The sequence below is a fragment of the Staurois parvus genome, unplaced genomic scaffold (assembly GCF_062004578.1).
Source record: "Staurois parvus isolate SC_StPar_1 unplaced genomic scaffold, SC_StPar_1.0 ptg000845l, whole genome shotgun sequence".
NCBI lineage: Eukaryota > Metazoa > Chordata > Amphibia > Anura > Ranidae > Staurois > Staurois parvus.
Genome location: NW_028318641.1, coordinates 2,077,263 through 2,089,816, shown reverse-complemented (window position 1 = coordinate 2,089,816; position 12,554 = coordinate 2,077,263).

Sequence of the window (12,554 nt, the reverse complement as noted above, 5' to 3'; positions counted from 1 at the left end):
ATGGCAGTGGTGGTCTTGGAGGTGTGTTTGGGGTCGTTATCATGTTGGAATATCTCCCTGCGGCCCAGTCTCCGAAGGGAGGGGATCATGCTCTGCTTCAGTATGTCACAGTCAGGGGCGGACTGACCATTTGGAAACTCGGGCACTGCCCGAGGGCCCGGGGTCAGTAGGGGGCCCCAAAAGATGCCCCTGGTACCTTTTTCATAGGCTTTTTTGAGTTTGGACAAGGACACAGGGGCCCCATGACCCCCTATTTCCTGGGGGCCCCATGAGTTGTCAGTCCGCCCCTGGTCACAGTACATATTGGCATTCATGGTTCCCTCAATGAACTGTAGCTTTATAGTGAACTTGATCCTTAGGAAACCATGTTAAATGGGCTGTAGTCTGTTACTGCAAAAACACAAAACGCACTAAAAACCACATAGGGGTAAACCAAGGGTTACATGGGAGTCCTGATTATCTAGCTTTTTTGTGCTTGTCCATGGGATTGGTTTAAATTGTAACACAACAATCGTTTATACGGGGCAGCACAGTGGCTAATTGGTTAGCACTTTTGCTTGGCAGTACTAGGGTCGTTGGGTCGAATACCAACTACGGCACCACCTGACTGGAGTTTGCAAGTTCTCCCTGTGCCTGCATGGGTTTCCTCCAGGTACTCCAGTTTGCTCCCATACTCCAAAGACATGCTGGTAGGTGAATTGGCTCCTGTCTAAATTGTCCCTAGTATGTGTATGTATGAATGTGAGTTAGGGACCTTAGATTGTACGCCCCTTGAGGGTTAGGGACTGATGTGAATGTACAATATATATGTCTCCAAATGTCACCCAAACCCCGCACTCTCCGCTCCTCTCACAATCTCCTGCTCCCTCATCTCCTCCTCCCATGCTCGTCTCCAGGACCCCTCCAGGGCCTCCCCCATCCTCTGGAACTCTCTATCCCAATCTATCAGACTATCGCCTACTCTCCTTATTCTCCTAAAGAACCAGAACCTGTATCTGGGAAACGTGCCATCTCCAGCGCAGCTCAATGTACAATTTCGGCTATGCTGATATGAATGAACTCTCATGCGCAAGCAGGAGTGACGCCATCTCGGCAGGGCCAATTAAAATGGTCAGTATCTGGAAGACAATCTGGCTGAAGAGGACAGCAACGGGCGGGAAGCTCCAGGACACCGCAGTACTGGAGAGAAGGTGAGTATAGTTCCACTTAAAGTGGCCCCTGTTGTAATTCCTATTTTGGTCACTAGAGGTCTCCCTTCCCCTACAGATAGGCTATAAATAGAGCTACAGGGGTTAGTTTCAAGAGGTTAGGGTGTTGGAGGAAGAGAATAGCATTGGCCCCCCATGGGAAGTTTTGAGGCCCTCTTCAGAAAGATATAGACGATTCGTAAACTGGCTTAGTATCTTTGTGCTTTTACTATACTGCTTGTGTCTTACAAGGAGTTGGGGTACAATGAGTGTGGGTCCACATCTGCATGAGTTGGGCCTAAGGCTGGCTAATGGTACCCGAGAATCAGTTCATTGTTGCAACATTACCTTGACCCCAGGGGCGGACTGACCATTTGGAAACTCGGACACTGCCTGAGGGCCCGGGGTCAGTAGGGGGCCCCATGAGATGTCCCTGGTACCTTTTTCATAGGCTTTTTTGAGTTTGGGCAAGGACACAGGGGCCCCATGATCCCCTATTGCCCGGGGGCCCCATGAGTTGTCAGTCTGCCCCTGCTTGACCCTGCCTACATTTGGCATGGTTGGCAGGATAGGCCATGAAAAGTCATAGGGCCTCCCCAAACCTACTGGGGGAAGAGACCCTGTAGAAAGGAGAAGAAAGTTGAGGAATTCTCTGGAAGTTCTTGAAGGTGGGATGTTTAGGAGAGCTAGAGGAGAGCCATGCTCTGTTAAGGAATAAGTGTGAGACACACCCCTGAGGGAGGACAGGAGCATCTGGATTTGTGTTTGAGACTATGGATTCCAAGAATGGTGTGGGGATGCTAGAGGAATCTGCTCTTTTTGGATTCTGGACTGTGTTTTGCCCTGAGGGCCACCACTGTGGAGGAAGTGTGGAAGTGTTGGTACCAGGGGCAGACTGACAACTCATGGGGCCCTCGGGCAATAGGGGACCATGGGGCCCCTGTATCCTTGCCCAAACTCAAAAAAGCTTATGAAAAAGGTACCAGGGGCATCTCATGGGGCCCCCTACTGACCCCAGGCCCTCGGGCAGTGCCCGAGTTTCCAAATGGTCAGTCCGCCCCTGGTTGGTACCCATCTGCTCTGATTGTTAGGTGGTCTTACTATTGACGCAACTGTGAGTGTGCTGCAGCACATGCTGCAGGTTCTACTTGCAGACGCTACCTCAGTTGAGCGATCCTCTGGACCCAATTCTTGCCTGGGATGAGAACCAACTTGCAGCAGTGAAGGAGCCAAGTTCCAAAAGACTTGCCCCCAAGTCCTTGTCTGTGTGAACCCAACACTTGGTGTCCACACAGGCAAGTTCCTTGCCTGTGTGGACCCCAAGTGTTGGGTCCATGCAGGCAAGGACTTGGGGTACAATTACTCCCATTGGGACCATGGGTCTGCATTAATGTCTGTTGGGCCGCAAGCTGCTAATGGTACCCAAGAATCAGTTCTTTGTGTAGCACCCTAGTCATTATAAGATGCTAGGCAAATGTAGCTTTTGGCTTGCACTGTAATCAGAGTAGCAGTGGTCATTTGCCTTGGTCTGTTCATGGTTTCATAGGTTGGCAGTTTGATTGTTCTCCCATGCCTCTGGGATAAGCTTCCAGAAGTTTGGGTGGGAAATTGAAATGGCTGGCCTGAATATTTATTATGCCCTATCCAATCAATGGAGGAGGTGTGCACAGAAGATGGTCTGGGAGGTGGTAAATAGCCTGAAGCCTTGAGGTCTTTTTCCCCACTAGGGATAGATTTACGAGCTTCGGGATGCCCATATGAATCCTCCTCTCATCCAGCTAGCTGAGGGAAATCCCTGAGCAGGGATCCAGTGCCTGCCAGGTTAAAGTAAGACAGGTCCGGGTAGTTGCTAATCTGGTTTTCCACCAGAGTGCTGCTTCCCTTATCTGGCCCAGGGGGTGCAAGTCTACTCTACAGTCTCTACAGTCTACTCTACAGTCCTTCTCCTGTGTTGCTGGTGGGTTGGTGGCTGCTACCAGGCCTATTAGCTGGGCAGCTCCTTCCCTGCCACACAGGTGGTGCTCTCTCAGGGGGCCGGTGAAGTCCCAAGCTTACCTCGATCCAAAGTCCTCCTGCCTGTAGGTGAGCCTCTCTCCCATCTGGGCCCACTCCCAGACTCCTGCTCTCCATCATCATCTTCAACTGAAACTCTCCTCCAACTCTTCTGCTGCTGAGCAGGCTCCGTTACTCTTAAAGGCTGTCCTGACCCCTTGCCAAGCTTTGTGTTCAGGATTGGCCAGGATCCTCTAAGAGTACAGACCAGCCACTCCTCACACCCGTCTACTGCTTCTTGATCTTTCTCCAAAGTCTCAGAGCAGGGGGAAATCCCAGAGAGCTGGTCTGCAGAGCCTCTCAGCTCTGACCTGAATTTGACCCACCTGGTTATTACACCCAGGCTGCTACTCAGCCCTCCTGACCGACAATTAGAGCTAGAGCTCCCCCTAGCTACCTAGGATGGTGCTACATGTATAATGGAGCCAGTGTGGACTGTTGTTTGTGTGACTGGCAGTCACTGTGCTACATAGAGAGAGCCCCTCTAATTCTCATAGTACCCCTACTCATTCATAAAAAATAATTGTAACCTAGAGATAGAGACTCCCAAACCCACCTCGTTGAAAGTCCATAATTGATCATGTTGCCTTTTGACTCAAAATTGATGAGGGCAAGGGCCTCATCACCACGACCCTGGCCTGGTGGCTGTGGTGGTCTGCAGGCAGGGGGCTTATTGCAGTATGGAAGCCCACTTTAGTAGTAAGGTGGCACCCAGTGACCATTCACCCATGTGATTGAGTATGGGGTACATAGTACCCCTACTCATTTATAAAAAATAATTGTAACCTAGAGAAAGAGGCACCCAAACCCACCTTGTTGAAAGTCCATAATTGATCATGATGCCTGTTGACTCAAAAAAAAAAATAGACGAACCGTAGCACACGACTCACCCCGATGGTACACATACAGTTGTGACCAAAATTATTCAACCCCCAATGCTGTAAAGGGGTTTAGGGACTATAGTGTACATTTGGAATTGTATTCAGAATCAAATCCTACAAGGACGTTGTAACTACCCAAATGCAACTAAAATGACATCAATTGTTTATGTAATACAGTAGTAAATGGTTCTTATGTGGTTTCTTCATTGCCACAATTATTCAACCCCTTAAAGACTACCACTCTGAAGAACAGAGGTTCATACAGGTGCTTTCCATCAGGTATTGAAAACACCTGTGGATGTCACCGAGCAGCAATCAAGCATAATAAGCACCAATTAGGCAGCTTTAAAATGACTGTGATACTCAGCTCCTTCTAGACATTTACTGGTGTGGTTACAAACATGGTGAAGGCAAGAGAATGGTCCAGGAAGACAAGAGAAGAGGTGATTTCTCTTCACAGGAAGGGCAATGGCTATAAGAAGATTGCAAAGATGTTAAACATACCAAGAGACACCTTAGGAAGCATCATTCGCAAATTCAAGGCAAAGGGCACTGTTGAAACGCTACCTGGTCGTGGCAGAAAGAAGATGCTGACTTCGACTGCTGTGCGCTACCTGAAGCGTAGAGTGGAGAGAAGTCCCCGTGTGACTGCTGAGGAACTGAGAAAAGATTTGTCAGATGTGGGTACAGAAGTTTCAGCCCAGACAATAAGACGCACACTGCGTAATGAAGGCCTCCGTGCCAGAACTCCCAGGCGTACCCCCTTGCTGTCTCCAAAGAATAAGAAGAGTCGACTGCAGTATGCCAAAAGCCATGTGGACAAACCACAAAAGTTGTGGGATAGTGTTCTGTGGACTGATGAAACAAAATTAGAACTGTTTGGGCCCATGGATCAACGCTATGTTTGGAGGAGGAAGAACAAGGCCTATGATGAAAAGAACACCTTGCCTACTGTGAAGCATGGTGGAGGGTCAATCATGCTTTGGGGCTGTTTTGCTTCTGCAGGTACAGGGAAGCTTCAGCGTGTGCAAGGTACCATGAATTCTCTTCAGTACCAGGAGATATTGGATGGAAACGTGATGCAGTCCGTCACACACCTGAGGCTTGGGAGACGTTGGACCTTTCAACAGGACAATGATCCCAAGCATACCTCCAAGTCCACTAGAGCATGGTTGCAGAGGAAAGGCTGGAACATTTTGGAGTGGCCATCGCAGTCACCAGACTTAAATCCGATTGAGAACCTCTGGTGGGACTTAAAGAAAGCAGTTGCAGTGCGCAAGCCTAAGAATGTGACTGAACTGGAGGCCTTTGCCCATGAAGAATGGGCGAAGATACCCGTAGATCGCTGCAAGACACTTGTGTCAAGCTATGCTTCACGTTTAAAAGCTGTTATAACTGTAAAAGGATGCTGTACTAAGTACTAAGATTGAATGTCACTTGGGGGTTGAATAAAACTGATAATGCTGTGAGCACAGAAAAGACATTTGTGGTTATTTCATTATAACTGTTATGTTATATTTGTCTGACCTACAAGTGCCTCTTTAATGTAAATGTAAGCAAGATGACTGAATGATCAAAAGCAATGTCAAACTGGCCAAAACACTCAATTTCAGTGGGGGTTGAATAATTTTGGTCACAACTGTAGATGAATGACAGCTCCCCCAGCTGTCATCAGCTATATAAGGGAAGGGGCGTGGATGGTGGTGCCATCATTGACCAAATATGACCAGGGCTATATTTGGTCAATATCATTGCAGTCAGGCAGTATAATATGCATTCAGGCATGTACAGGCAGAAAGGTATTGGGAAGACAATAAGGGCCCAGTCACCCTTGAGTGGCCAGGGGGCAGTAACAGGAGGCGGTTGAGCCATGGTTTTATCTTCTTCTGGCTGCCCGCCTAAAGAAGGGCACACAGCCTACTGGGGCTGTACAGATGCTTTTCCAAAAAAATTAAATTGCATGTCCAGGGGCGGACTGACCATTTGAGCACTCGGGCACTGCCTGAGGGCCCGGGGTCAGTAGGGGGCCCCATGAAATGCCCCTGGTACCTTTTTTATAGGCTTTTTTGAGTGTGGGCAAGGACACAGGGGCCCCATGATCCCCTATTGCCCGAGGGCCCCATGAGTTGTCAGTCCACCCCTGTGCATGTCACCAGGGGCGGACTGACAACTCATGGGGCCCCCGGGCAATAGGGGATCATGGGGCCCCTATGTCCTTGCCCAAACTCAAAAAAGCCTATGAAAAAGGTACCATGGGCATCTGATGGGGCCCCCTACTGACCCCGGGCCCTCGGGCAGTGCCCGAGTTTCCAAATGGTCAGTCCACCCCTGCATGTCACTGTATGCCAAGGGATACCGCAGCTGAACATGACCCATTTAAGTGTATGGGGCCATGTCACAACCAGGGGCGGACTGACCATTTGGAAACTCAAGCACTGCCCGAGGGCCCAGGGTCAGTAGGGGGCCCCATGAGATGCCCCTGGTACCTTTTCCATAGGCTTTTTTGAGTTTGGGCAAGGACACAGGGGTCCCATGATCCCCTATTGCCCGGGGGCCCCATGAGTTGTCAGTCCGCCCCTGGTCACAACCACCCTGCAACCCTGTGCAATGCACAGCACCATGTCGTGGTGGTTCAGTATTTTCCAGAGGGGCGGCAAGGGCTGTGAGATCGAGACCTTACGCAGGTTTCAATCTGACTAGAGGCAAAAGGAAGGTTTCAGTTTGCTGGCTGGGAATGTTATACTACCCTGTAAGCGGTAGGGGTCTCCAAACTATGGCCCTCCTCGTGTTGAGGAACTGCAAGTCCCAAGAGGCCTTGCAAGACTCTGACAGCCACAGGCAAGACTCCTGGGGGCAGAGACATGATGGGACTTGTAGTACCTCAACAGCCGGAGGGCCATAGTTTGGAGACCCATGCACGGTAGGGCAGTGGTTCTCAACCTTCCTAATGCCGAGACCCTTTAATACAGTTCCTCATGTTGTGGTGACCCCCAACCATAAAATTATTTACCCAGTAATTATAATTATTGAAGTGTTTTACCTCCAATACTGCTGCTTTCAACACAGTAGCTGCTTTCAACACAGCAGCTGCTTTCTACACAGCAGCTGCTCTTTACACATCGGAAATATGTTTTCCAATGGTCTTAGGCGACCCCTGTGAAAGGGTCGTTCGACCCCCAAAGGGGTCGCGACCCACAGGTTGAGAACCACTGCGGTAGGGGAAGCCTGCACTTGTTTTAGAATGATACTGACACAGGTAGAAACACATCCAGTCACACTCCACACTGTACTGACACCAGAAACATCCCAACATAATAGTCAACCCACACAAAATACCATATGTAGCAATGGCTCCAAAGAAGATACTAGATTTTAACAGGCTCTCCTGCTTTCACTAATAGTCACCTGCCCTGTAGCTGCAGTGAAACGCTTATCAACCCACCAAGGGCAACAGACAAACAGACTTCAAGGACTCTAATCTTCCTTTACATAATTAATTGGCTCAGATGTCTAGGAAGAGAAGATTATGTTGGAATACAGTGTTCATATATTTTATGCAACAACTACATCAGTAATCAGTAGAGATATATTCTTCAACCAGTAGATGGCAGTGTTTATGAGTTTGTAGCTGCATCTATGGTATACTCTATGTCTTTTCTATGAATAATGTTTCCTGTTTCCTGGTTGCAGTGAAGCAGAAAAACACATAGGGACTGTGCAGAGAATATACAAAAATTCTAACAGATTAGGACCACAAAATTCACAAACGTCTCCACTTGCTAGGATTGTAGGGTAGGGGGCAGAGGAAGCCTGTTGTAATTGCCTTTTTGGCCACTAAATAGCCAGCGTTCATTAAAGATTCAGGAGTTAGTAAAGTTAAACGTCATTCTCTCAATCAACATTGATTTTTTTTAACCTTTATGCTGCTAGGATTAGTAAATAGATAAAAAGGTATATTACATTTATTGATTTGAACTTTTTCTGCCCCTGTGTCATACATCTCAGGAGTCTTTGGGAGGGTAGAAAGGGCTTTCTCAACTAAGCACACCCTCCTGCATGCATGCCTGAGCTAAGGGCAGATGGATTATGGGAAGTAAATGCTACATAAATCATCTGTCCTTACTCAACATGGCCATAGCCAGAAATGCTAGTGGGGGGGGGGGGGGGGTGTTCAAAGATATTTCTCAGCAAAATAAAGCATGGAGACATGGCTAGGTGTATTTACTTTGAATATTAATAATTAATAATACAGCGTTTTTGGGTTGTTGAGCTCAGATAACGTGTAGTTCCACTTTAAGTGCCAGTATTGCCCATGATAGAAAAGGGGAACCCTGGGTAAGGAGATATGGGGGTTGTACCGAAAGTAATGCAAAACTGGGCATCATTTTTTTAATAACCACTTACATACATTTACTTCGGCAGTTTATACTGGAATGATGCCTCAGCTGCCGATTCCCTTGTTTGTAAAAGCAATCCTAGTGGCCAAATAGCCAATGGATTGATTTTACAAGCTAACCCACCCACCCCATCCCCCCAATCTCCATCACTATCCTCTCCTATTCTTAGCTCTTCCATCCCACCGGGGAGCCCGGGACTGAAGTTGGCAGTTCCAGGGCTTGCCATAGAGCTTATCGGGGACCGGAACATCCCCGATCATCTCTGTACTATGAGAGACCAGAAGCGATGAGTATTGTGTCACTTCCGGTTTCTGCAGAATTTTAACAATACATTTTTGGCTTGGAAAAAGCTTCTGCTGAAACTGATATTGGTTTACTCAGATGCTTTCAGGGCTGAGGAGTGATCTGGGGTCTAATAGACCCCAGATGTCTCAGTAAAGAGGACCTGTCATTGCTTATTGCTATCACAAGGGATGTTTACATCCAATGGATCACTGTGAAGAGTTCCATAGGAATACATTGTTCCGTGTCTTTCTTCCACTTTATTTAACCGCTTGCCCGCCGCCCTATTGTGGCAAAACTGCTACAGGGCGGTAGGGCTGCGCAAAATCATGTATATATACCTGATTCGCATTTCCGGGTAGGTGTCAAGGTCCTACCTTTTCCCTGAGGTTATGTTACTCCATGTGCTGGCGTCCATCTTGGATTCTGCTGTGCATGATGGGAATCCTTTTTATGCCTTCAGGTCTCTGAGGTCCACCCCCCAGAGGGGCGTGGCTGATGACATATAAGCCTGTGGCCCGCACATGCTCTTTGCACTTGTGGCTTGTGTCTTTGTGTTACTATTACTCTGTTCTGACTCTCATGACTCTCCTGGTATTCTGATTCGGCTTGTGACTTGACTATTCTTTGTATTCTCCTTTGATCTGACCCTCTGTTGCTGAACCCGGCTTGTGACCTGTGATTCTCGTCTGCTGTCCTGTACTGTTTTGTCCTGTTGTTGTTGACCCGGCTTGTCTGACTACTCTTTTGTTTCTTCCACCAGCTACACGCCATTGGCGGCGGCCATTACCGCAGCTGAGGTGTCTCGGGGGCCGCGACCTGGTTCCTGGCTGCGTCAAGTCCATCCCCACCATCAGGGGCCCTGGTGAAGGGCAGCCTGGGACTTAGACTCCGTGCCCTGAGGGACTTCGGTCTGTGGGTGCTGGTTGTTGTCAGCCAGTGCGTTACATTGTTAGGCCTGCCTGTCCGTTCCTCGGCTCCTGCCCTGACAGTAGGGAGCGCGAGCCGCCCGACCTGCTCCGCCATTGGTGGCTAGGGATGTTAATCACCGGTTCCTGGCCAGAGATTCCCGCCGGCACACAGCAGTCGTCGAGGAAAGCTGACAGGGGAGAGACGTGTGTGTAAACAACACAGGTCTCTCTCCTGCCAGCAAGGACATGCTGCTGTGTATTTCTCTGCACAGCACAGCGATACAATGCAGCATGTCTCCCAAGTAAAACACAGCACACAGTTAACCCTTTGATTGCCCCACATGTTAACCCCTTCCTGCCCAGTGTCATTAGTACAGTGTCAGTGCTTTTTATTAGCACTGATCACTGTATTGGTGTCACTGGGGATGTCAGTGGCAGCTAGTCAGTTCCCCCCCAGTGTCACAATGCCTGCTGCAGTCCCGCTATAAGTCGCTGATTGCCGCCATTACTAGTATGAACATTTTTAATTAAAAATCCCAGTATATATACCGCCATTTGTAGACGCTATAACTCTCACGCAAACCAATTAATTTACACGTATTGGGATTTTTTTTTAGAAAACACATGTAGCAGAATACATGTAAGGCTAAATTTATGACGAAATTAGATTTTTTAAAATTTTTTATCAGATATGTTGTATAGCAAAAAGTAAAAAATATTGTTTTGTTTTGTTTTTCAAAATTGCCGGTGTTTTTTTTGTTTATAGCACAAAAAATAAAAAACACACAGGTGATCAAATACCACCAAAAGAAAGCTCTATTTGTGGTAAAAAAGGACATAATATTAATTTGGGCGCAGCTTTGCTTGACCGCGCAATTGTCAGTTAAAGTAATGCAGCGCCGTATCGCAAAAAATGGCCTGGTCAAGAAGGGGGGTAAATACTCCGGAGGGCAAGGGGTTAACGCGAAAGCGGCAGAAAAACAGATCGGTATGAACATGTAAAGAAAAGATTTAAATAAATTTAGTGACAAATTTATATGATTTCACCATTTCTTGCAATAATTTCTGGAAATACAAATGAAGGATGGAGAAAACAAAATCCAGAGGGAGTCTCCACACTGTCCTAGCCCAGGGCAGCCGCACAGACCGCGTCTTGTCACCCCAGCATGGCGTTCTGCTGAGTGACCTCACACCAGTGAGGAAATCCTAGCCCCGAGAATCTACCGGCTGTGAGGCGAGGTGAGAAATACAACCGACTTGTGGATCGTCTTTAAACGCAAATGGCAAACTGCCCACTGAGAGTGCAAAGCTTTCGCCAAAAATAGCTGATTCTGGGAGCACAGGAGGACACGGGGCCTGGAATCTCGCGAGCGGCCTTGAAATTCTGGGCTGACATGAGCTGGGAGTGCTTGTTTCTCTTAACCCTTCCAATGTTTGGGCTGTAGTGGGTACATGGAACAGATCACCGGGGTTAGTGGTATACACTCACCGGCCACTTTAACCACTTCAAGTCCGGACACTTTCACCCCCTTCAAGTCCGGACACTTTCACCCCCTTACAGTCCGGACACTTTCACCCCCTTCCAGTCCGGACACTTTCACCCCCTTCCTGCCCATGCCAATTTTCAGCTTTCAGTGCAATCACACTTTCAATGACAATTGCACGATCATGCAACACTGTACCCATATGAATTTTTTAGCATTTTTTTTAGACAAAGCTTTATATTGGTGGTATTTATTCACCCCATTTTTTTTTTGCTATATAAATGAAAATGTCCCAACATTTTGAAAAAAAAGTGTTTTTCCTATAAAATTTTGCAAATAAATAATATTTCATCATAAATCTTGGCCAAAATTTATTACATTTTCTTTTTAGTAAAAAAAAATAACCAAAATTAGTTTATAACCAAAAACTATAATTTTTTTAAAAAATTTACATTTTTATTTTATTTTTTTATATTATTATTTATTGTTTTTTTTTTTTTTACATACTGTCACCCTAGCAGTACAGTGTACTACTTGTGGGGGGGTAATGAAGATTTTTTTTTTTTTTACACTGATTGCTTTTACACCCATCATTTCTCCTCTCTGGCTGCAAATTATAAGTAAAAAAAAAATTTAATTTTTTTTTTTTTTAATATATATTATTATTTATGTTTTTTTCTGCATACTGTCACCCTAACAGTACAGTGTCACCATGGTGACACTGTACTACTTGTGGGGGGTGATGAAGATTTTTTTTTTTTTTTACACTGATTGCTTTTACACCCATCATTTCTCCTTCTCTCTGGCTTGAGAACTACTGTGAGAGCTGTGATTGGTCACATGGTACAAGGCTGTTGTGAATAGCCTTGTACCATGTGACCTCTGTGATTATTGACAGATTTCACACGTAGTAAGCAATGATGTCAGAAGTGACATCTTCCTTACTACTCTGCATGTGATCACTGATTGGCCAATCAGTGATCACATGATCAGGACCTCACACAGAGGTCCTGTACGACGATCGGTGTTCCACTGTGTCCGGAGGACACAGCGGGCACCGGATTGCGTTGCTGCACGCTCCCAGGGAGCGCACACAGTCCAAAATGGCGGGCGCTGTTTATGAACCTGGACTGCCACTGTTTGTCCGTTTATATACAGCGGCCGGACGGCAAGTGGTTAATAGGTACACCTAATCAATGGCTTGGTAACACAAATTGCTAATCAGCCAATCACATGGCAGCAACTCAATGCATTTAGGCATCTAGACGTGGTGAAGACAACTTGCTGAAGTTCAAACCGAGCATCAGAATGGGGAAGAAAAGGGGATTTAAGTGACTTTGAACGTGGCATGGTTGATGGT